Below are 9,120 nucleotides of genomic sequence, written 5' to 3'. Positions count from 1 at the left end.
TTCCTCAACACTATAGGGTATAGGGTATAAAAATATAAAAAACAATGGAAATTTTTAAACTTTCCATATTCAATGCCGGGACATCCTTTACAATTCCCATACTAATAAAATACGTTTAAACTTAAGCTGACATTTTTATATTTTCCCTGTCTTCCGAAAGACAAAGACAAAGACAAAGAAAATATAAAATTATTTATTTGCAATAAAATACTAGTTTTCCATAAAAGCTACCCTGCCCCTACCAAATACAGAATGCAGAGAAATAGTGTAAGTGACAGATAAACTGTTTAATAAGAGTAAATAGATTAATAATTGTTTATTTATTCACTTTTAATACATGTGCATAGTATTATAATAAATACATTTACAATTGTGTGAAAAAATCGAAATAGTTCGTCAAAGTAGTGCAATATAAAGTTGAAGATTTATCAAATGGAAAAGTGTAAGTTTATTTTTATGTGAATTATCAATAAGAATTTTTTTTACCACATTTTCAATGAAACTATGTGATATGAATGCTGCTTCAATTATGGCGCTATTTTAATGCATTTTCCGACATTCTCATGCCGTTTTGATAGAATGAACATTAAATTTCATTTATAATAACCTTAGTGTCAAATTATTCTGAAATATACTTCTGTGCCACAAAAAGTTTAAAATTGTTACATATATAAATATGTACATTATACAATTTCTATAAAAAACATACATATGTACATTAGGGTATGATTTTTTTTCGGGTGGCAAAATACCATAGCACTGCCTTATAGCCAATACTGTCCTGATAATATAAGGCTATTTTTTAAGTTAAATCGGTCAAAAAACTTCCCGCACCGAAAGCTATTTCTAAAATGCTTTCGTTCGTTATTTTTCAAAATAATTATTATTTTAATAATTTTCCTATAAAAGTATATTATTTTCTATAACGTAATATTATCGCGATTTGTTAAAATATCCATAACAAGGATTTAAAGAACAATGTTCTCTTTAAGATAATGTAACAAATGCAAAAATGTTGGCAAAAATATTTATTTTTCTCATATAGAAAAAGTAAAATTTATACAAAACTTCTTCGCCTTTGGCGCGTTAACTTTTTTCACTATCGCGAAAAAATAATATCCTATTCCATTTGTTCACGCCCTACAAGCTCTTGCTATGGTATTTTTGATATTTGCAAAAAGTCATAACCCTAATACACATATATCGTTTATTTATTTCAAGGATGACAAAACACAATTTTTGTTTTTCTATATTTTTCACATACTGAGGGGAATCAGTTCCTGGAGTGTTTTATGTGATCGTCTATCCTAACGGACTAACCATACGGTGGTATTTTTTTACCACAAGGTGAGCTAAAAACGATTCACCACAGCCCTTTGTGACTTGCATGCAGATGGCAATTCCCTGCAGTTCGACAAAGAGTCAATGCATCCGTTGGCTCTAATTCGTCTTTGGCTTGGCTCTAATTCGACTTTCGTCACGGATGTACTCTTTGTAAACGGGGGTGATGATAATCGTCACTTTAGTGTCCCCTTTGTAAGCGAGAGAGGGGACACGTCTCTTCGCAACCTATGGGGAGACGATTGACTTCCTCGTAGGACAAGCACATGTAAAAATAGCTAGTCACCTGGACAGTTGGTGGCTAGATGTAACCCTATGTGGTAGGTTAAATAGGGAGTTCGGGACTGTCCGACCGAACTTCTGGGTTTTTATACATCATAAATACATGTACAAACACTTTGCTCAAGTACTCGAGCTACCTTGTCTCTGAACCATATCTGAAGTTTTTCTGGACAACACAATCTCGGCACTTGTTGCCTCGACAACAACTTTTAGGACGTACACACATAATTAGCAAACACATTTGGTAAAAACAAAGTAAGCCTTGAGACATACCTGGACACATCTCACAAACCTTTCATCCGACATATTCACACCCATCTCTCCCGATGGCACACTCTTGATTCACTATGCATCCTGTTGCTATAAAAACAATTAATTTTCAACTCTTTACTAATTTTCAACAATTAGTCCCCACAGTCACTCATTTGTGGGGTCCGGACCGGAATATTAATTTACTGTGAATTTGTCTTTAATCCAACATTCTCTTCAAGTTTCAACAACAAGAACTGCGTACATTATGAAGGTAGTCTTCCAATAATCGCAACAAAACAAAGGTCAAGACAATGTCCTGCGGGCACTGGTTCCCATGGTACCAGATATGTTAGGTTTTCTGGTTGAAAACCAGAACCTAGTTTATAGTTCCAGAAGATTTGAGGTACTGGTAGCAACTCTATACCCCGGTACATGCTCAAAGATAATAAGTTTCATTATAAGTTATAAGGCTTTTCTTTCAAATCCCAAGTGTGTAACAAAATTAAGATGTTTCTACGGAAATTATATTTTTGCAGTGAATGAGCGATGTATGTGCATTAGGGTTTGTGTTTTTTTTTTTGGCCGACAAAATACGATCGCGAAAAAATAATATTATATTCCTTAACATCTGTTCACCCCCTACAGGACCTTGCTATGGTATTTTTAATATTCGCAAAAATTGAAAAAAGTAATGACCCTAATGTACATAAATATGTAGTATGTATTTATTTTATACCAAAATATTTTTCATTTTAATTCAAAGTTTTATTTGTAAAACTGAAACATCTGTCAGTTACATGCCATATTTTCAAACATTTTATATTTTTCTCATTTGTGCATTGGTTTATAACAAAAATGTAAAAGAACTATTTTACCTTAGTTATTCTTAAAATTGATGACAACATTAAAATATGTACAGTGCATGTCTAAGAAATATTTATGCATAAGTAAGTATGAAGAAAATTAAACCTTAAATGGACATTAGTGGTCGGGTATTTTTGGACATGAAATCGACAAATAAAGTTTTGTGCTTAGAAAATGGAAAGTAATATATGTATGTATTTGTAGATGTGAGAATGAGAGTCTCCCATTAAGATGCCTAGTCAAGACCTGTTATATCCTTGCAGTATGACGAACTAGTTCGACAACGGCGATATCAATAGCCACTAAGTGAATTTTCAATCCACTAGCAATGTTATTTACTGTTGAATTTAACATGGGGATGTCATTGCGAGTGGTCGATTGACACCTTATGCATAACATGTTTCCATTAATATCACTAGTTCTAGACATGGTGTCTATCGATTTGTAGTTGGAAGCTCTTACCACTGAGCTATTGATCTCTTGTTCGTACAAAGCTCTAATTGTTATTATGAAGAGCATGTAACTTTTGTATTTTCTGCGCCATTAAATGCAAAGGGATACTTTCAGCATTACATTTCGTCATAAAAGTGCCACGTGATTATTTTAAGCACTACATGTGACTATCAAAGATACATTTTTAAAACATTTAATTTATTTAGAATTTATTTGCATAAACTTCATGCGAAAATTTATCAAATGTGAACTACTCATTAGAATGGTGAAATGTAGTGAACGTTTACACATAATATCGATCACTTTATTTACCAAAGGTAACTAGTTAGTTGGAAATGCGGTTATATAACTAGTGAAAGGTGCAAATTGGCACTTTTCGTACTGTAGGGATTTTTAATAAAGAATTTAAATTTTACAAATATAGTTGAATTTTAAACAGTCATAATAAATATGTACATATAACGTTATAATAAATACATATGTTAACCAAACTATTTTGTCTTTAGCGCTGACCATTAATGAGCTAGACCGTTTAAAAGATATTCTAAAGGTTCATGATTTTATATAAATTAAATTTGTTCTTCGCTTAAAAAAAGTTTATTATTTTTTATAATGATTCCAAAAATGTTCACACGCAATATGTAGAACTTATGAGCTCTGAAGTGGACCTCTAGCTTGTATGGGACCTAAGTGAAATAATAGACCGATTCTAAATATTCGGTCTTTAATATAATAAAAAACCATATATCAAAGTGCGAAAAATTGAACGGTGTTTCTTTGTTCAGTCTTGGTAGACCTTCTCATGGAAATGACCATATTCATATCAGTTGATATGAAAAGTGGTTCCGACAAAATTTGAAACGGTTTATTTATTGTTTATCAAGTAGTAACTACAATTATTTTTTTTTGTATTTTTGTGCCACACTAAATTGGTAATTATCTACGTTGGGGTTAAATTAAAACGAATTATCTAAATGAACAATTTTTACACTTAAGTTTTAAACATAGTTGAAGGCATTAGAAGAAAATTACAATGAATTGTTCATATTTCTTTTTCAAAGTAATTCTATGTATTTAATTGAAAATTTAATGTTTTAAATTAATTTCAAATATTAAAGAAAAGTAGTGAACAATATACAATTTTATATAATATAATTTTTTAAAAAATTTTAAAAAATTCTGCCTTTTCAGAAAATTTTCAAAATTTTTTTTAATAAAATTTAAATTTAAAATGTTGGAAATTTTCCAAAATTTTGAGAGGTATTCTTCCAAAATAGTGGTCCACGGGACACCCTAATATACATACATATGTATAAAGAAACAAGTAAGAGTGTTATATTCGGCTATGCCGAATCTTATATACCCACCATCAAACCTCGTTTGACTGGAATGAAACTTACTTCATCTATATACTCGTATATTTAGGCCAGTTATAAGCGTTAAAGAAATTTTCTGAAGGGGACCTTACATAGGGGGGTAGGGTCAATTATGGGTCGATCCTCATAAAATTTGGTAGACAGAACTTGATTCGTATTAAATTTATTTGTGTCGAATTTCATCGCTACACTCGTATTTTTAAACCATTAATGAGCGTTGCAGTCATTTTCTGAAGGGGACCTTATATGGGGGGTAGGGTGAATCATGGACCGATCCTCATAAAATTTTTTAGATAGATTTTGACTCTTATGAAACTCACTTATGTCGAATTTCATCTATATACTAGTATTTTTAAGCCAGTAATGAGCGTTAAAGTCATTTTCTGAAGGGGACCTTATATGGGTCAATTATGGACGGATCCTCATAAAATTTTGCATAGTAATTTTGGATCATAAGAAACTTACTTATGTCGAATTTCATCGCTATATTCGTATTTTTAAACTAGTTATTGCTGTTAAAGCTGCTTTTCGAGGGGCCACTTGTATGGGGGCTATCCGAAAACGTGGACCGATATTGCCCATTTTCAATACTAAACAAACCTTACCTATAAGAAATATTTATGTGAAATTTCAACCCTCTAGCTCTTTCCATTCGGACTCTATCGTGCTTTCAACAGACAGACAGACGGACGGACGGACAGACAGACGGACAGACATGGCTAGATCGTCTTAGAATTTAATGAGGACCCAGAATATATATACTTTTGTGGGTCTATGACCAATATTTCGATGTGTTACAAACGGAATGACAAAATCAATATATCCCCCATCTTTTTTGATGGTGGGTATAAAAACCATAATCAATACAACAAACTACGGCAATTCACTTCGCCTTAGATTCAAAACAAGGTTGCCAACAGTTTCAAAACTGTGAAAAGGTAACAGAATTTAGGTGTATTTCGGTAACGTTATTTTTGTTCTAAATTCAAAGATTTTATCGGATTTCCGCATTTATTAGTTTTATGGCGAATTGTATCTATCAACATTTATATACATATGGGCAATTTAATGTCAAGTGACCCAACTCACTAAATCGATTTTGACGAAATTTGCACCAAGTATAGGCCAAGAACGGCCGGACTTAGAGAGGGTCAAAGTTGGACATTTTGGTCATACAGGGTTTTATTCAAATGAATGTAACTTTTCACCTATTGGTCCTAGTAAACATTGTCCAAAGGAGTTCAGATAGCTATTTCTTCAGTCTTTAAAAAATATGTATTTTTTCAAAATGGACCCTTTTTTGCTTAAAAGAAAGCTTATACAATTTCCTTGAAAGATTTTATAGTCCCATAATGGGATGCAAGTGGGGATATCTATTGAAAAATTATTTTTTAACTCAAGAATAATTTTTTTTTCAATATTTGGCACATAATTTTCCCCTATTTTTTCAAAATGGACGTTTTTGTTGTATTTTTTTTTTTTTGCTCAAAAGAAAGCTTAGACCATTGCCTTTAAGAGATTTGTGATTACTAAGTGGGATAAAAAATCTTTATTTATAGAAAATTTTCTAAAATTTTTATATTTTTAAAAATAAAATCTTCGTATCCAAAATAATGTTTAATAATAAGATTTTCGAATAAATGTAAAAATACTATATTTGTAAAGATTTACAAAATATCCTCATTTATAAGAATTCTTTATTTATGGGAAATTTGCGAAAAATTTTTCCATTAACCAAGGATGATAAACTAAAGATTGCAAAATCAGGGACACAAAATGTTTCTGGCAATACTAGACTAAAACCACGAAGAAAACACAGAACAATTAGAAGGAAAATTCGTTGTATACCATATAATACCCTACACCAGTGGTTAAGTTACACATTTTGATTATTTTTTTTTTAATAATAAAGTATTTAATTTTTACCTTAATTCAGAAATATTTTAATAATTTGCTGACAAAAAAGGGATTTTCTAAAAGAGGGGTTATATGGGGTCAGGAAGTTAATATGGTCATATTCTTATAAATTTTGGTACAAGGATTTACGTCCTCATCTTTTATTAATGCAGAATATCATCGTGATATTAGTGTTTATAAGTGAATTTTGATAATCAAGTCTGAAGAGGAGTTTGTATGGGGAATAGGGCCAAATTATCTTGAAAATTGCGACCTGTAGAGTGTGCACAGACGGACAGTCGGACAGACGGACATAGCTAAACGGTCGGACAGACGGACATAGCTTTAAGGTGTAGGACCACTATTTTTGGGTGTCACAAACATCAGTACAAACGCATAATACACTCTCCACTATAGTGGTGTAGGGTATAACAATATATGTAAGTACATGTAGAAACTAATAGTAACCCCCGTTAAATGCTAGCATATGATTATATGTATTATTCAGATATGAACTCGTTTATGGCGCATAAAACACAATGTTAAAAGAATGTTCAATATATAAAAAAAACAAAACTGCATAAATGAAGCATGCCTGCATGAATGCAACAAGGGTAACCAAACTGCCTGACATCTACAGAATGTTTAATACGTCAACCGTGAATAAACGCTAAACTCATATTCTTATGTATGTATGAGCATAATCAACCAACCAACCAACCTAGTGACTTACTCCGCAACCTATTCATTCGTTTCAATCCAATTCAATTTGCTTTATTTAAATTTTAAGACACTCGTGCTACTCTGTCAGTGTACAATGATAACACTTTTTACCAATTGTATCTCTGGCAGAGATGGACAATTTAATATAATAAATAAAAAAATTTATTAGTAAAAAATTTCAGCATAAATTCACAATACAATCCCTATTATTATTGAAATCCATTTAAAAATGTATGTAGTAATATTCTATCTTACATTCCATTTCAATAAAACTCATACTTCAGTTTTCCATCTCTGATTTTCAGTTGGTTTAATACAAGTACATACGACAATTTTCCAACAGATACAGATGGATAGAAAAATTAAACATACAAGTCATACATGCATTTAGTAAAAATGTTTTATGTACTCGTACTTTTTACACACGTCTAAACTATTGTAGTCAATTTAAATAGCAATTTTTCTACAATATGTTTTATAAATTTTTAAATTTGTTTTATATATTTTAGCTGCTCATTTGTATTGCACTTATTTTTAAGACGTTAGTTTTTCTTGTGCGGAATAATGTAGGTTTTAAATTTGGTATACATTTATCTATAAATACTTTAAACTGTTTTACATTATCAAAGATGACAACTTAAATGTTTAAGGTTATTAATAAATTAAAAAAAATCAATATCAAACGTTTTAAAAACTCGAAAAAGAAAATAAGATGAAATGTCCGTAAGAAAAAAATATTTTTAAATTTTGCATCTAATGGTTCGAAGATTCAATCGTCTTGTGTACTTTCAAAAAATTTTAAAAAGGGAGAACAATTTTTAAAATAAAGAAAAATTAGAGAGATGAGCTCAAAAATTAATAGCTTTTCTGTGTTTCTGAAATTCATATTTCAGAATATTTTTTTGGTTTTATTTCTTTTGAATAAACCCGGTGGATCGGTTTTAAGAAAAATAATAAATCGAAAACCGGTTTTTTGGAAATGCCATTTTTCCCATAATCCGGAAAACCGGTTTTTGAAATATAGTCAAATAATTGGTCTTCCTAATATATGAATTTATAATAAATATGTATATAAGTTAAATTAGCTGCAGGTCATATTTATAAGATTTATTGCTAACTAGTAAATTTATGTTTTACATAAAAAATGTGAACAATGAAAGTTCGTTCACTTTTGTTTTTCTTTTAAAAAATATGTAGTTAGTGAAAACAAAATGTATGACAACCTTTCGAATGCATACTTAGTACTTAGTAAGAGGGATTAAGTTTGCCTAAAGATTCAGTTATCAAAATAGAACATCAAATGAAGCGTCAAGCAACTTGCTAGGTTAATCAAACTTTATTTTTACAATTTTTGTAAATATCTATATTTCCATAGCCAAGCCTTTATAGGTAGTGAAAAGTTGAAATTCATACATTAGAGGGGTTCAAAGTTGGACATTTTGGTTATACAGGGTATCTTTCAAATGAGTGTAACTATTTCACCTAATTGTCCAAAGGAGTTCAAATAGCTATTTTTATTCTTTCCACAAAAAAATCCACTTGCATCCCATTATGGGGCTATAAAGCCCTTTAAGGAAATTGTATAAGCTTTCTTTTAACAAAAAAAAAAAAAAAAAAAAATGGGAAATTTTGAAAAAATTAAATAAAAAAAATTTTAAAAATTAAAAATTTTTTTTGGAACTTTGATCCCCTCTGACTCCAGCAGTTCTTGACCGATAGAGCTGAAAATTTGTGTCCGCCCTACTATCCCATAGTACTAACCTTGAAGCAAATTTCATCCATATCGGAAGACATCGATTTTGCTGAAACCAAATTTTTTAAATATTTTTCTGTATGAGCTAAAAATTAGAAAAATTTTGAGTCCCATTTCGCTCTCCAGCCTACTAAAAATCATTTTGTGGACCAAAAATATTCTACAAAAATTTTAAAATAA

The sequence above is a fragment of the Lucilia sericata genome, unplaced genomic scaffold (assembly GCF_015586225.1).
Source record: "Lucilia sericata isolate MDLA Ls3-8-SP2 unplaced genomic scaffold, ASM1558622v1 Contig000292F_arrow, whole genome shotgun sequence".
Lineage (NCBI taxonomy): Eukaryota > Metazoa > Arthropoda > Insecta > Diptera > Calliphoridae > Lucilia > Lucilia sericata.
This window is presented reverse-complemented; position numbering follows the sequence as displayed.